Source organism: Schistocerca gregaria, chromosome 1, assembly GCF_023897955.1.
Source record: "Schistocerca gregaria isolate iqSchGreg1 chromosome 1, iqSchGreg1.2, whole genome shotgun sequence".
In the NCBI taxonomy this organism is placed as follows: Eukaryota; Metazoa; Arthropoda; class Insecta; order Orthoptera; family Acrididae; genus Schistocerca; species Schistocerca gregaria.
The window spans coordinates 826525179-826538485 of NC_064920.1; the positions used below are offsets into that span (position 1 = coordinate 826525179).

The 13307-nt window shown below is 39.2% G+C and overlaps 1 protein-coding gene across 2 annotated transcripts in view; it reads left to right on the plus strand.

Moving 5' to 3' along the window:
• Positions 1–789: 789 nt before the first annotated feature.
• LOC126271720 (uncharacterized) overlaps positions 790–13307 on the plus strand; it is a 72782-nt gene continuing 60264 nt past the window's right edge. The window contains exons 1-2 of one of the 2 annotated variants that reach the window (XM_049974172.1): positions 790–967; positions 12375–12452. The gene's annotated coding sequence lies outside the window, so the exon portion shown is untranslated. Of the gene's footprint in view, positions 968–990; positions 1366–12374; positions 12453–13307 lie in introns of those variants that run through there. The other variant, XM_049974173.1, reaches the window with a different exon arrangement.

Here is a 13307-nt window from a genome sequence, read left to right on the forward strand (position 1 = left end):
AATTGAATTGCGACTTGTCTGCTGCTCTGTCTATGTATAGCAACCAGGGAGTCATTGCTCCAGGTACCTTAGTGCAACAGCAAAGTAAACCGCACAGCTAGCGCACGTGAGCTAGTCTCGCACGATCGCCATGCCTCCCCCGCCTCCGCCCCCTCGCCAAATTCGAGCGCCGTAGGCCATCGCCTATATGGACGGGCAAGCCTTGAGCATAGCAGCAATTACTCCACGGTAGTTGCGACAGAGTGTTCGTTTTTCGAAGTACAGTCGCCAGGGAGCAGACACTGATGGAAGGAAAGTGTCCCAATAAAGTACAACCAAATTAGACATTTTGTGTCAGGAGAAACATTTTGTCTTTAAAGGTGCGCCACCAAAAACTGGGAGTTTACACGTGCAACTGTAGAAATCCACTAGCTGGGGCGACACTTTTATTGCGTGTGTGGGTCCGGCTTTATACTTAGTATGTTATAACCTCTGTCTGCAGGAAAGTTAATCCTAATTTTGCTTCCTCGCTAAAACAGGCGCTGGACGAAAATATCTAAAAGCTGTAATACTTCATACACTTACCGTAATATAACGTAGAGTGGTCATAGTTTCGAAGCACTCGATCGCCTTTATTTTCGACAAGACTGCCTTGTTTATGAATATTTAATGTGATCATTGGGTTACAAGGATTACCTCATTCGTTATACAATAGCTGATAAGTATTTGGGCACAGGCTGCCTTTTTGTACGGTTTTGTTGTAGTTATTTTACTTCTGTTATCTGACAGATACGCGTATCAGGAGCACACGTGCGCTAACGAAGGACTTTGTAATGTCAAAGGATGCGCGTATTTTCTCATTTGTGGATTGTGATCTTTGGTACAGCGACACGAAATTCAAGTTTTCTGCTACAGAAAAGAAGCTAAATTGAAAAAAATTACTTTAATGCGGAATATGGCGGAAAAAAATATTTGCCGTGACTGAATTGTGAGTTATCCATATTTCATACAAGCGTCTGGTGTTATTTTAGTATCATGTGCTACATGACAAAGGCTGTCAAGCGAAATGCGAAAGGAATTCTTTTGCGCAGTGCGTAAACTGCAATTTAGGAAAACATACTGCTTTTTGATGGCTAAGGGAAAATGTGTTATTGTTCTTAGGCATCTGAACCAAAAACAGATTGAGCGTCTAACTTTTTTATGCGCTTTTTCGTAGTGTATCTTCCGCACTTGCGTGCTTTTAACATTTACGTTGCTAATCAAGAACGATTTGTTTCATAGCAGGAAATTCCGCCACTTAGTACGATAAGATTCAGCCAGTAACCATCCTATTCCACCTGTGTGTGTCAGTAACTTAATACTAGACGAAATTTCGCCATTGTGTCGGTGAGATTTTTACATGTGCATGCACCTTTATCCTTTGGTATAGTTGTTCAGTTATCAGTGTATAGTTTAAGTTGTGTTGTCTGTTTAGACCGTCTACATTGATAACCATTATTTTAGAAATATTAAACATTAGAATTTTGTGATAATTTAATATTAAAATTTAAAGGTATTGCAGTGGTGCTGAGCGATATGCAGGTTTTGTAGTCCGATAGCAAAGTTATGCTTACGCCAAAAATAAAGAAGTATGATGCATCGTTCATGCAACATGCTCTTCATTACTCCATGGTTCTTGGTCACAATTTCCAGCAGATGGGTTTCCACAATAACTACAGTTTACCTTATTGTTTTCAGTACCAAAAGTGATTGTTTAGTTATTTTCTAATCACGGATACAAAGATGGTTGCATGAAAACATGTGAAATGTCATGATTTTCAGGCACAAAAGATAAAGAGGAGGGTTTTCGAAGTTACACAGAATGGCTCTGCTACTTTAATGCATTAACAAATAAATGTGTTGTTGAAGGGAGGAACCAGTTTTAACTAATTTTTCATTAGTTAGCCATTGGTGTTGTTGTTGTGGTCTTCAGTCCTGAGACGGGTTTGATGCAGCTCTCCATGCTACTCTATCCTGTGCAAGCTTCTTCATCTCCCAGTACCTACTGCAACCTACATCCTTCTGAATCTTCTTAGTGTATTCATCTCTTTGTCTCCCTCTACGATTTTTACCCTCCACGCAGCCCTCCAATACTACATTGGTGATCCCTTCATGCCTCAGAACATGTCCTACGAACAGATCCCTTCTTCTTGTCAAGTTGTGCCACAAACCCCTCTTCACCTCAATTCTATTCAGTACCTCCTCATTAGTTATGTGATCTACCCATCTAATCTTCAGCATTCTTCTGTAGTACCACATTTCAAAAGCTTCTATTCTCTTCCTGTCCAAACTATTTATCGTCCATGTTTCACTTCCATACATGGCTACATTCCATACGAATACTTTCAGAAACGACTTCCTGACACTTAAATCTATACTCGATGTTAACAAATTTCTCTTCTTCAAAAACGCTTCCCTTCCCATTGCCCGTCTACATTTTATATCCTCTCTACTTCGACCATCATCAGTTACTTTGCTCCCCAAATAGCAAAACTCCTTTACTACTTTAAGTGTCTCATTTCCTAATCTAATTCCCTCAGCATCGCCCGATTTAATTTGACTACATTCCATTATCCTCGTATTGCTTTTGCTGATGTTCATCTTATATCCTCCTTTCAAGACACTATCCATTCCGTTCAACTGCTCTTCCAAGTCCTTTGCTGTCTCTGACAGAATTACAATGTCATCGGCGAACCTCAAAGTTTTTATTTCTTCTCCATGGATTTTAATTCCTACTCTAAATTTTTCTTTTGTTTCCTTTACTGCTTGCTCAATATACAGATTGAGTAACACCGGGGAAAGGCTACAACCCTGTCTCACTCCCTTCCCAACCACTGATTCCCTTTACTGCCCCTCAACTCTTATAACTGCCATCTGTGAATAGTTAGCCATGAGTGTGTTAAAGTATGTTTGTATTGAATAGACCACCACAAGCTTTTGTCTTATTTTTCCTTTAGAAATTACACATGCAACTGAGAGTGTTTTGTCTATTATCACAATAGATCTTGGAGAGAATGCGAGAAAATATTGCCTTTCTATATCTGAATGTCAGAGTATTTGTACTTGACAACCACTAGTGCTCATTATTAAGACGACAAAAATGACCATATTTCATTAGTATTGTGGCTAAACATTACATTCCTAATTTTGGGATACATTTGTAAAGTAACTTCTGTTTTACAGGATGCCATAATAAACAATAACCTACAATAGTTGTATATTAACTTATTTTTTTCACTCAGAATTTACAAAAAATTCCGATTTCGATTCCTGCATAAGGTCTTCACTAAAGGGCAGTGTGTTATTCAGTTGAGACTGCGCACAAAGTACTGAAAGATGTTTTTGTGGAAGACTGAAATCTGTGCTATTTCAGGCATGTTATTACAAGTCTGATGTTGACACATTTAATGGTGTATGAGTATAGAGGAACAATATGTAAATATTGTTGACACCAACATTGGACTTCGTATAATCTCTTTTCAGCACTGACACAAGCTAAAGTGTCTATGATATGATAATGTGTTAGGAGACAACACCTTCTCCTTTGGCAGTATATCCTTACATGCCAGACTATTGTGTGAAAGTTACAGTATTCTGCCCCTGACACTCACATATCATGTTTTAAAGTAAAACACTGTAAAAAAAGGGGGGGGGGGATCATACCATCAGGTCTCTTAACATAAAAGGAAGGCAAGAGAGGTTTGAAATGAAGTGTAGTATATCCAAAAGTTAATGTTCAACGCCCACATTTAATCTTGGAAAAACTGTATTACATAATAAACAAAATTCCACTTGACTATTTTGTTCGTGTTACGTACATGTATCAGAGACTGATTATGAAAAATGCTGGAAAAGGAGGGGGGAGGGGAAGGAGGATGTGGGAGAGAAGAGAAGGCACATTGTAACTCCTACTACCAGAGGATTGTAAAAAAATTCCTGTTATGTGAAGCGCACAAAGTCATACAGTGTGTGTGCAGAGGATGTGAATGTACAACAAAGGAAATGTCAATGTTCTTATATTTGCAAGATAGCTATTTTAAATCTTGCTGTGATCTTCACAGAAAAAATAACTTTCGTGGGAAGAGGGCTCTTGAAGGAGAGGACCATAGGTAAAGCTGCTGAGAGCCTTATACTGTCAGAAGATTTATGCTTTCTGAACCTGGGGAAGGCACACATTTCAGTAGCAGTGCAGGTTCATTCTCAGCATGTGACCTCTTGTTACAGTTGGCTGCCATCACAGAAAGTACTGATTGAGATGTAGCTCATTTTACTTGTAAATTATTATTTTCCCTCCAGGTTACACCTATCTGCATTAGGGAAGAGTCTAATTCCACCCACTGCTTTGACCCATGATGTCATCAATATGGCAGAAATGCCTAATTCCAACAAATACAAAATGGCAACCAAGTCATCACTACATACACAAGGCAACAAATGCAGACAAAAATAAAAAGTCACAACAACATCTCACTCCAACATTAAAATGAAACTAACAGGGCAACTGCGGGAAATGGGGAGTTTTGGGAGGGGACAGGCTAAATATATAACAATACAAAACAGTGCACCATCCAAAACAAATATTATAAAAAAAAATCTTAACTTACGACAAAATGCCACAGTCACAAAACCAACAGGAATTGTACACTTCACTCGACCTATAGATCAAATGAAGTCAACAGTACCAAAAAACTAATCTCTGCAATTCCAAAAAGTGGAATCTGGCATTTCCCTTTATCTGTATAGCTCAAATGAAGCCCTCGATACCAAAAGCCAACACCTACAACTCCAAAAAATGGAATCGAAAATTTCTCTTGGCCTATATAGCTCAAATGCAGCTCTCAGTACCAAAAACCAAAACCTGGAACTCCGAAAAGTAGAACAGGACCTATCCCTTGACCTATATAACCCACATGCTGATTTTGATACCTTAAAAAAAAAAAAAAAAAAAAAAAAAAAAACGAACTTCAGACACCCACATAACTTACACAACACCACCAAAACCAAAACCCCAACAACTCGAAAACCCTCATTCACTAGCACAACCAAAATATAATGAATATAAAACAGACAAAACATCACCGAGTGAGGTGGCGCAGTGGTTAGCACACTGGACTCTCATTCGGGAGGACGAGGGTTCAATCCCACGTCCAGCCATCCTGATTTAGGTTTTCTGTGATTTCCCTAAATTGCTCCAGGCAAATGACGGGATGGTTCCTTTGAAAGAGCACAGCCAACTTCCTTCCCCGTCCATCCCTAATCCGATGAGACCGATGATCACGCTGTCTGGTCTCCTTCCCTGAACAACCCAACAAACAAAACATCACAAATCAGAATTACTATAGAATAAAACCAAAACAAAATCACTGAGGGTGGCTACAGACACACACACACACACACACACACACTAAAAAAAAATCTATGAAAACACTCACAACCTCCCACTCCATAGTCCAAACCCAGCCCACCGAGTTCCATTCCAGTCCAAAATAACCTGTAAATACCCCCCCCCCCCCAACCTCACCCATTACCTGCCCCATTAAACCCACAAATGATAACCAAAATCTCATTCTCTCCTACCTCCCCCCCCCCTCCCCCACACAACCCCAACCCCCTCAATTCACCACCCTCGGCCTATACAGCCCCACAACCCTTAAAAATGCAACAAACATAAAAGTTCTCGGGGACACACTTCCTCCAGCAATACTCGTCTAAATGAGATTGCAAGAGCGCCTCTTCTCCCCCCCCCCCCCCCCCCCCCCCGTATAACAGATTTAATTGTCCCCCATAATCCCCTATGGTATTAGTGCAAGCTCCAGTGTTATAATCTTTCAACTGAATGCTGTGGTTAACAAATAAGTGTCCATAACCCCTCTTCTCCAAACCCCTATATGACAAAAATGCATAACACAATAGTACTCTACTCCTCAGTAGATTTCTCAACGAACCCCACTAGTTCCCTCTTACTACAACTCCGCAAAGCCCTAAAAGCACAATCAGCATACCAAACCATGTAATGACAGTCTCTCACACCCACAAACCAACCCAAGAAACCCCCCTCCCCTGCCACCCGTCTTCCTCGTAACCAAATTGCGACTTGTCAATTTCGACAACCAACCCTGGCCCACCTGACCTTCCCCTTTACTTCATACTCTGAATACACCTCACAACAAAAAGAAAACCAATTTTCAACTGTTCTAACACTCATACCAATCTCAGGTGCACTAAACCTTAAGGAGGACCTATAACAAAAGTAAGTCACCCATAGCAACATGTAACAAAAAGCTGGTAAACTTATCAGTCATATCAATCCCAAACAGAAAAACAGCAAAAATAAATTTCATTCTGCAAGACAAACACCAAACTGATCAGACCTAACAAAAACATGTAACTCCATAAGTTGTTTTACATTGACAATGATATCGTTAATGATAAAGTGATGTTGGTGAGGAGGAAACTTAGAGATTGCATTATGCAAACAATCTAACAGCCATAACCTTCTAAAGTGCCTAACGAAAAAAAGTGAAGCACCCAGAAGGGGAGGAAGAACTAAAACAAAATTTCAGAGGGTGCGAGATGGTATGTAATGTTATTTCAGTTATTACAAAACTGAGTCAAATTTAGAAAGAACTTGGCAATATAAGCTCACTTATCAGCATTACGTTGCACCCCATCTGGTATAAATGCACTCATTTGGATGGGAAGGATGTCACAAAGCTGTCGTATCCTCTTGTGAGGCAAGCTGGTCCATAACTGTTGTATCTGGTCCTAAGTTGCCATCCAAACTGGTCCCACGTGGGCTTTTGTTTTCCACCTTCCTGGTGAAGTCAGCATGTAGGAGCACAATAAGTTATTACAATGCACTTTGTGTCAGACAGCAGATGCACCACTACCTCATTCTCCACCTTCTTGACAACTGATGATGTCCACGACCATTGTGAACTTGTGAGTGGGAGCAAAATTAAGTTTCCCAGTCTAGAACTACTATAGGGATGTCAATGCTGATCCCATGAAGAACGTGGAGAACAAGGGACAGGACGCTTCTCAAGGACTCAGATTTCTTAGAGGGTGTCAACAAAGATGTGATGTGATTATAACCCATTGTCAGCAACATCAAAGCTCCTACATATCTGCTGGCAAAATACCTGACAAGTAGTAAGCCCCTTATATGCCTGCATCACACTTGCTATAAAATGCCTCAACAGCTTCAGGCTTGAAGGATTTAGAATGTCCCAGTTACCTTGGATCATTTTGTTATTCACCATGATGCCCCTACAAGAGCCACTAGAACTCATTGCTCAGAAATTTCATGGGAAGATTGCTCTCTTTTTCAGGAATGTCCTGATATCCACATATTTTCTGTTTCATGGAGAATACTAGGAACAAATTGAGGGAGTCACAATGGACACACGAGTAGTGAGTTTAAAACTCTCATGTAGCCATCCTGATTTAGGTTTTTCTTGGTTCTGCTACAACATTAAAGGTGAATGCTTGATAGGCCCCTCAAAAAGGATACTGCTGATTTTTTCACCATCCTCCTCCTGCCTGAGTTGTAACTAATGACTCTGTTACCATGGGACACAAAACAATACTGACCCTTCTCTGGTGCTAGTCTCTGGGGCATAGAAGGAAGACTGCAGTCCTTCACCGCTTTCCATATATTGCCTCTGTTGGACTCTTGCCATTGGTCAAGCATTTTACAAAGGATGCCCAACAAAATCACAAATGCCTCTTGTAGTAAATGTGCTATCTGCGCCTTGATTACTGGGATAAGTTATTCAGCTGCACTGTTTCTGAGGAATGTATATGAATGACATTCACTGTGCAGAAACAGCTGCATGTAAAAATCTGCAATTGCACAATGTAGGAGAAATTTGAAAGTAATCCAACACAATATTTTTTGCCAGATGTGTTGTTACTGGTCTAACAGAGTGTGAAATATACTGTGATCTTGTTTCAGTCGGGCACCAACTTTTGACAAGGGTAAAATGAGAAATGAAGTGAGGCCTCAAATGCAGAACTTCACGTTTATTGTGTGAGCCATTTAAGACGTGCCCATTGACTGATACAGCAGAGAACAGTGTGAATGGAAGAGTACACTTTCTCTACAAATAGTGTCACCAGTTTATATTGATTGTTAGATTTTGAATTGAGCTGCTCGGGGGAACACAATGGTAAGCGCCATCGCCGTGTATTTTGCGGTAGATGGCTAACGAGACCACCTGTGGGATGCACAATGCAGTAAACTTACTAGTAGTTCCAAATTCACTGAACAGACGTCAGGGCCGAGCTTAATGGTAAGCACCACTGTCCGTCTGTTGCGGAAACATAATGGTAAGTGACAGAGAGAATGGCGGCAAGTAAAAACATCTCAGAGGTTATGGCAACAGAGAACATGGCAGAAGACGAGAAATATACTTCCAATGATACTAATATCTTTGAGAGGGATCCAGAATACATTCCTAACAATTCAGATGAATCAGAGGTATGTTATTTTGTAAATATACTGTCTTTAGTACATTTCACGAACATAATGGTAAGTGCATGTACATACCATTATGTTCCTGAAGTACGTTAAATTTGAGGTTATTTTAGAATGGCTACATTTTTTTGGCTAAGTGGTGTGTAAATGCGCATTTCTCATTCATATTGTTACATGTAGTAATAATAATGGTAATGGTAGTAGTAGTTTTCGTTGTTACACAGGTTAATAGCGAATCAGATCATATTGCCCAAAACAATGAACAGTGTATCGCTCCTGCAGAAACCATTCAGGAACAGACAAAGAGGTCGTCTCAGAAGAGGTGCTGCTGTGGCCAAAATTAGAACTGGAACATGGTACTGTTTTGGAAATATCTAATTTCAACTGGTAGATTTCACGTGTTTGAACACCACTTTCCCGTGAGTGGACACACAATGTTGTGGTCCGATAGAGATTTCGCGACAATTGAAAATTATGTTCGCCGACAAGTACAAGATGTGTACAGTCCAGATCAGTGGTGCGAGATCATCAAGAAGTCGGCTAAGAAGAATCCATTGCTTGTATATAATGTGAAAAGACAGGATTACTATCAAATATGATACTCTGAAGAAGCGTTTGTCTTCAGAAAGAAGACAGTTGATGGTCGAGGTGTCAACCTAAGGAAAGTATATAGGTGGAAGGTGACCTACGAATATTCATCATCTTTATTCATCAGCGAGACATTTTGTCATGACATTTGGCATGAAAGAAGCTTCAGGAAACTTGGAAGGCAAGGACCAGTTCCTATGCTTCAACTTAAATACAATGGGCAAAGGCTTATTGAAAAGAAGAAAGTTTCTGACGTTCTATTGCTACTAAATTACATACCTCCTGTCCACCATGGATTTATCCTGTCACTAAAGCTAACAGTTTTGGATGAAAAAGACATTAGTAATGAGAGTGATGAATGATTTTGCAGTTTCAGCAAAGTGTTGAGGACTTATTGTAAAATTTAATATGTAATATTCTATCACTACGTGTTGTTAATGGTGTATGGTAATGTAATAATTTTTGTATATTTCATTTGTTTTAGTCAGTTTCGAGTTTCATTTCTGTCTGTATAGTAGAAGATAGATGTTAGAATCACTACAGAATAAAAGGACTGTTCAAAAAAAATTATTCAGATTTGCAGATCAATTGAAACTTTAGATGCGCTGTATCTCGAAACTGTGATTTTGGCGCTTACCATTTTGTTCCCCCGAGCAGCTCAATTTTAAAGACTGTCAAGTTTATTGTTGCATTAAGCATTTGGCTCCTAATTTAGTCACTTCAGTGTTCAGTGTCAATAAAGAGACCAGGAAACACCTACCCCCACACCTCCAAGACCACATATTTTCTGCTCCTTAACAGTAATAATACCCAATGCACTATTTTAAGCTCAAATTACTTGAAAAGTGTGCATGATGGACAAAACATGAAAAATACTCTTCTTCATCAAACCTTCATAACTGCAGCTAGAAGAAATCCCTTTTCTTCCATTGTTGCAGGCAAACTCTCTGAATCCTCTGGCAAACTGATACAGAATACACAAATAATACTGACAATTTACATTGGTGCCACTGGAAACAAATTCCCTGTGGAAAATGCCATGATCACCGAAAATAGGAAGCACATTGTCTTCACTTTCGGCTTTGTCATTTGCACTTTTTTCGGTCTTGGCAAACCATCAGAGACCCATTCCACATTTTGTCATTTTGTAGTACACTCATACTGATAAGTCTTGTCACCCATGATGATCTTTCCAGAAAACAAATGTCCACATTTTTCATCTCAATCAAGTCGCAGCACGTGTCCACGGATCGCCACCTTTATTTGGGAGTCATGCTTGACCAGTGGTTGGGAGTCATTCATTGTGATTTGTGACAACAACATTGACCCATTATGGCTGCTTGTCCATTACTTAACACTGCCTGCTGACAATTGACTGGTCAAATGTATATCTGTTGCTTACAGTAGTTAGTTCAAGGTGCCACCATAGTTACTCTCCTGACATCACTTGGATGTCTCAGAACTTTTTGGATGGACTGTGTGCATCATAACCTTCATAACTGCAGTTTACATTGCTCAACCAGACGATGTTTGCAGCCTGTGCATTGGGCATACAGAATGACTAGTATTAACTTTGATATTGTGACATATATATATATATATATATATATATATATGGCCTTTAAATATGTCTGCTTGTGTCTGTGTATGTGCGGATGGATATGTGTGTGTGTGTGCGAGTGTACACCTGTCCTTTTTTTCCCCTAAGGGAAGTCTTTCCGCTCCCGGGATTGGAATGACTCCTTACCCTCTCCCTTAAAACCCACATCCTTTCATTTTTCCCTCTCCTTCCCTCTTTCCTGACGAAGCAACTGCCAGTTGCGAAAGCTTGTAATTCTGTGTGTGTGTTTGTGTGTTTTGTTCATGTGCCTGTCTGCCGGCGCTTTCCCGCTTGGTAAGTCTTGGAATCTTTGTTTTTAATATATATACATATATATATATATATGTGTGTGTGTGTGTGTGTGTGTGTGTGTGTGTGTGTGTGTGTGTGTGTGTGTGTGTGTGTGCACCCCGTCCATCCAAAAAGTTCTGAGACACACAAGTGATGTCAGGAGAGTAACTATGGTGGCACCTTGAACTAACTACTGTAAGCAACAGATATACATTTGACCAGTCAATTCTCAGCAGGCAGTGTTAAGTAATGGACAAGCAGCCATAGTGGGTCAATGTTGTTGTCACAAATCACAATGAAACAATGAGCAGCCATTCAATTTCACATTTTCTAAGTAAATTGCTATAGAGACATTTGAGTCCAAGAAAAAGGCTTATGGTGAGAATCATTTGAGCCATGAATGAGTGTTTTATGTGGTGTAAACATTTTGAAGAAAGAAAAATATTACTTGAGGACAAACGAGAGGTTAGGCCGTCCCATCTCTAGTTCATTTGCCAGAAACACTAAGAAAATTCCCGATCACTTGTAAACCAACTATCGCCTCTTATGCTGAGCTATGACTGAAGAATTGAACATTTCTAAATCTAGTGTTCAAGATATTCTCTAGAGTGCTCTGAAGGAGAGAAAAATTTGTGCAAAGTTTGTCCCATACACCTTGACTCCCAAATAAAGGTGGCGATCCGTGGACACGTGCTGCGACTTGATTGAGATGAAAAATGTGGACATTTGTTTTCTGGAAAGATCATCATGGGTGAAAAGACTTATCAGTATGAGTGTACTACAAAATGACAAAATGTGGAATGGGTCTCTGATGGTTTGCCAAGACCGAAAAAAGTGCAAATGACAAAGCCGAAAGTGAAGACAATGTGCTTCCTATTTTCGGTGATCATGGCATTTTCCACAGGGAATTTGTTTCCAGTGGCACCAATATAAATTGTCAGTATTATTTGTGTGTCCTCTATCAGTTTGCGTGCAACAATGGAAGAAAAGAGTTTTCTTCCAGCTGCATGACAATACACCCCCTCACTCACATGTTGCAGTTTCTAGTGAAAACACACATACCAGTTCTCAAACACACACCACATTCACCCAATTTGGTTTTGAGTGACTTTTTATTCCCAGAAATAAAATTCGCATAAAGGGTCAACACTTCGATGACATAAATGACATTTGAGTCAAAGAGACACTATGAAAGTTTCATGGTTGTAATGATGTGTTGTACATTTTACTCACATGGAAGAGGGGCTATGTAGAACATCTGAAGCTTTAAAATCACCATATTAAGATTTTCTTATTTTTTTATTACTCCAGTCTCTAGAATTTTTGGACTGACAGGGTATGGCAGTGACAAAAATTCCCTTATAATCTCACAATAAAATTTCCCTTCTAATGTTACAGGTTGTGTACCACATGCAAGTGGAATCGAGCATTGTTATTTCCAAGAGTATCTTTTAATTCTGGTGTTGCATGTGATTGGTAAGTGATTATTTTTTGTGGTCTTAGTAGACTTTCAATGAATATTTGGCTATTATTCAGTATTCATCCTGGTCAGGCTGCTTTTTGTCCTATGTGGCTGAATACTGAATATCTGGATACTATTTGGCCAAATACTTAAATAAGATATTTTTTGAAATCAGATAACTGGTAAAATGGGGTAAAATGAAAATACTGATTCATTTTATAGTAATAATAATAATAATAATAATAATAATAATAATAATATAATTGTTATAATGTATTTTTCTTTTAATTATTATGTAGTCATAGGTACATAATTAGCATCTATTATAAAAATTAACAAAGTACTAAGTCTTAAACAAAATCAATTTATGTATTCTGTGCACACAGTTTTTAAAAATAATAAATTAATAAATGTCTGAGCATTTAATTAAAATTTAGGATTGGAAGATTATGGTGCAGAAAGATAGATTTTCTGTATTTTTTGTCAATAGTTTACTCCTTTTCTTCTTGCTGACATTCCCAGCTTCGGAGAAAAGAGTCTCTGAATAAACATTGCTTCCTAGTGCTGACAAATTTTTGCTGCAGCATTTAGCAAGTGGGGAAATTTAGCTTTTCTTGCTTGCCACCATGTGTGTGGATCATCATGGCTTGATAAGTTCTCAATACATCAATAAAGGCATGTTTCAGTTGATGTCCTAGTATGAGCTGTGTTTGTTCTGCAACCACCTCTTTGAAGCAATCCATAGAAGATGAGTTAAAACTCTGGCTTAGACTCTGGTCTTTCATTCTCCTCATCTTGGCCCGAATAGGGGATGAATTCACACTACTGTTGCTGCTTGTCTCACAGTTCATATTTAGGCTATCGATCAA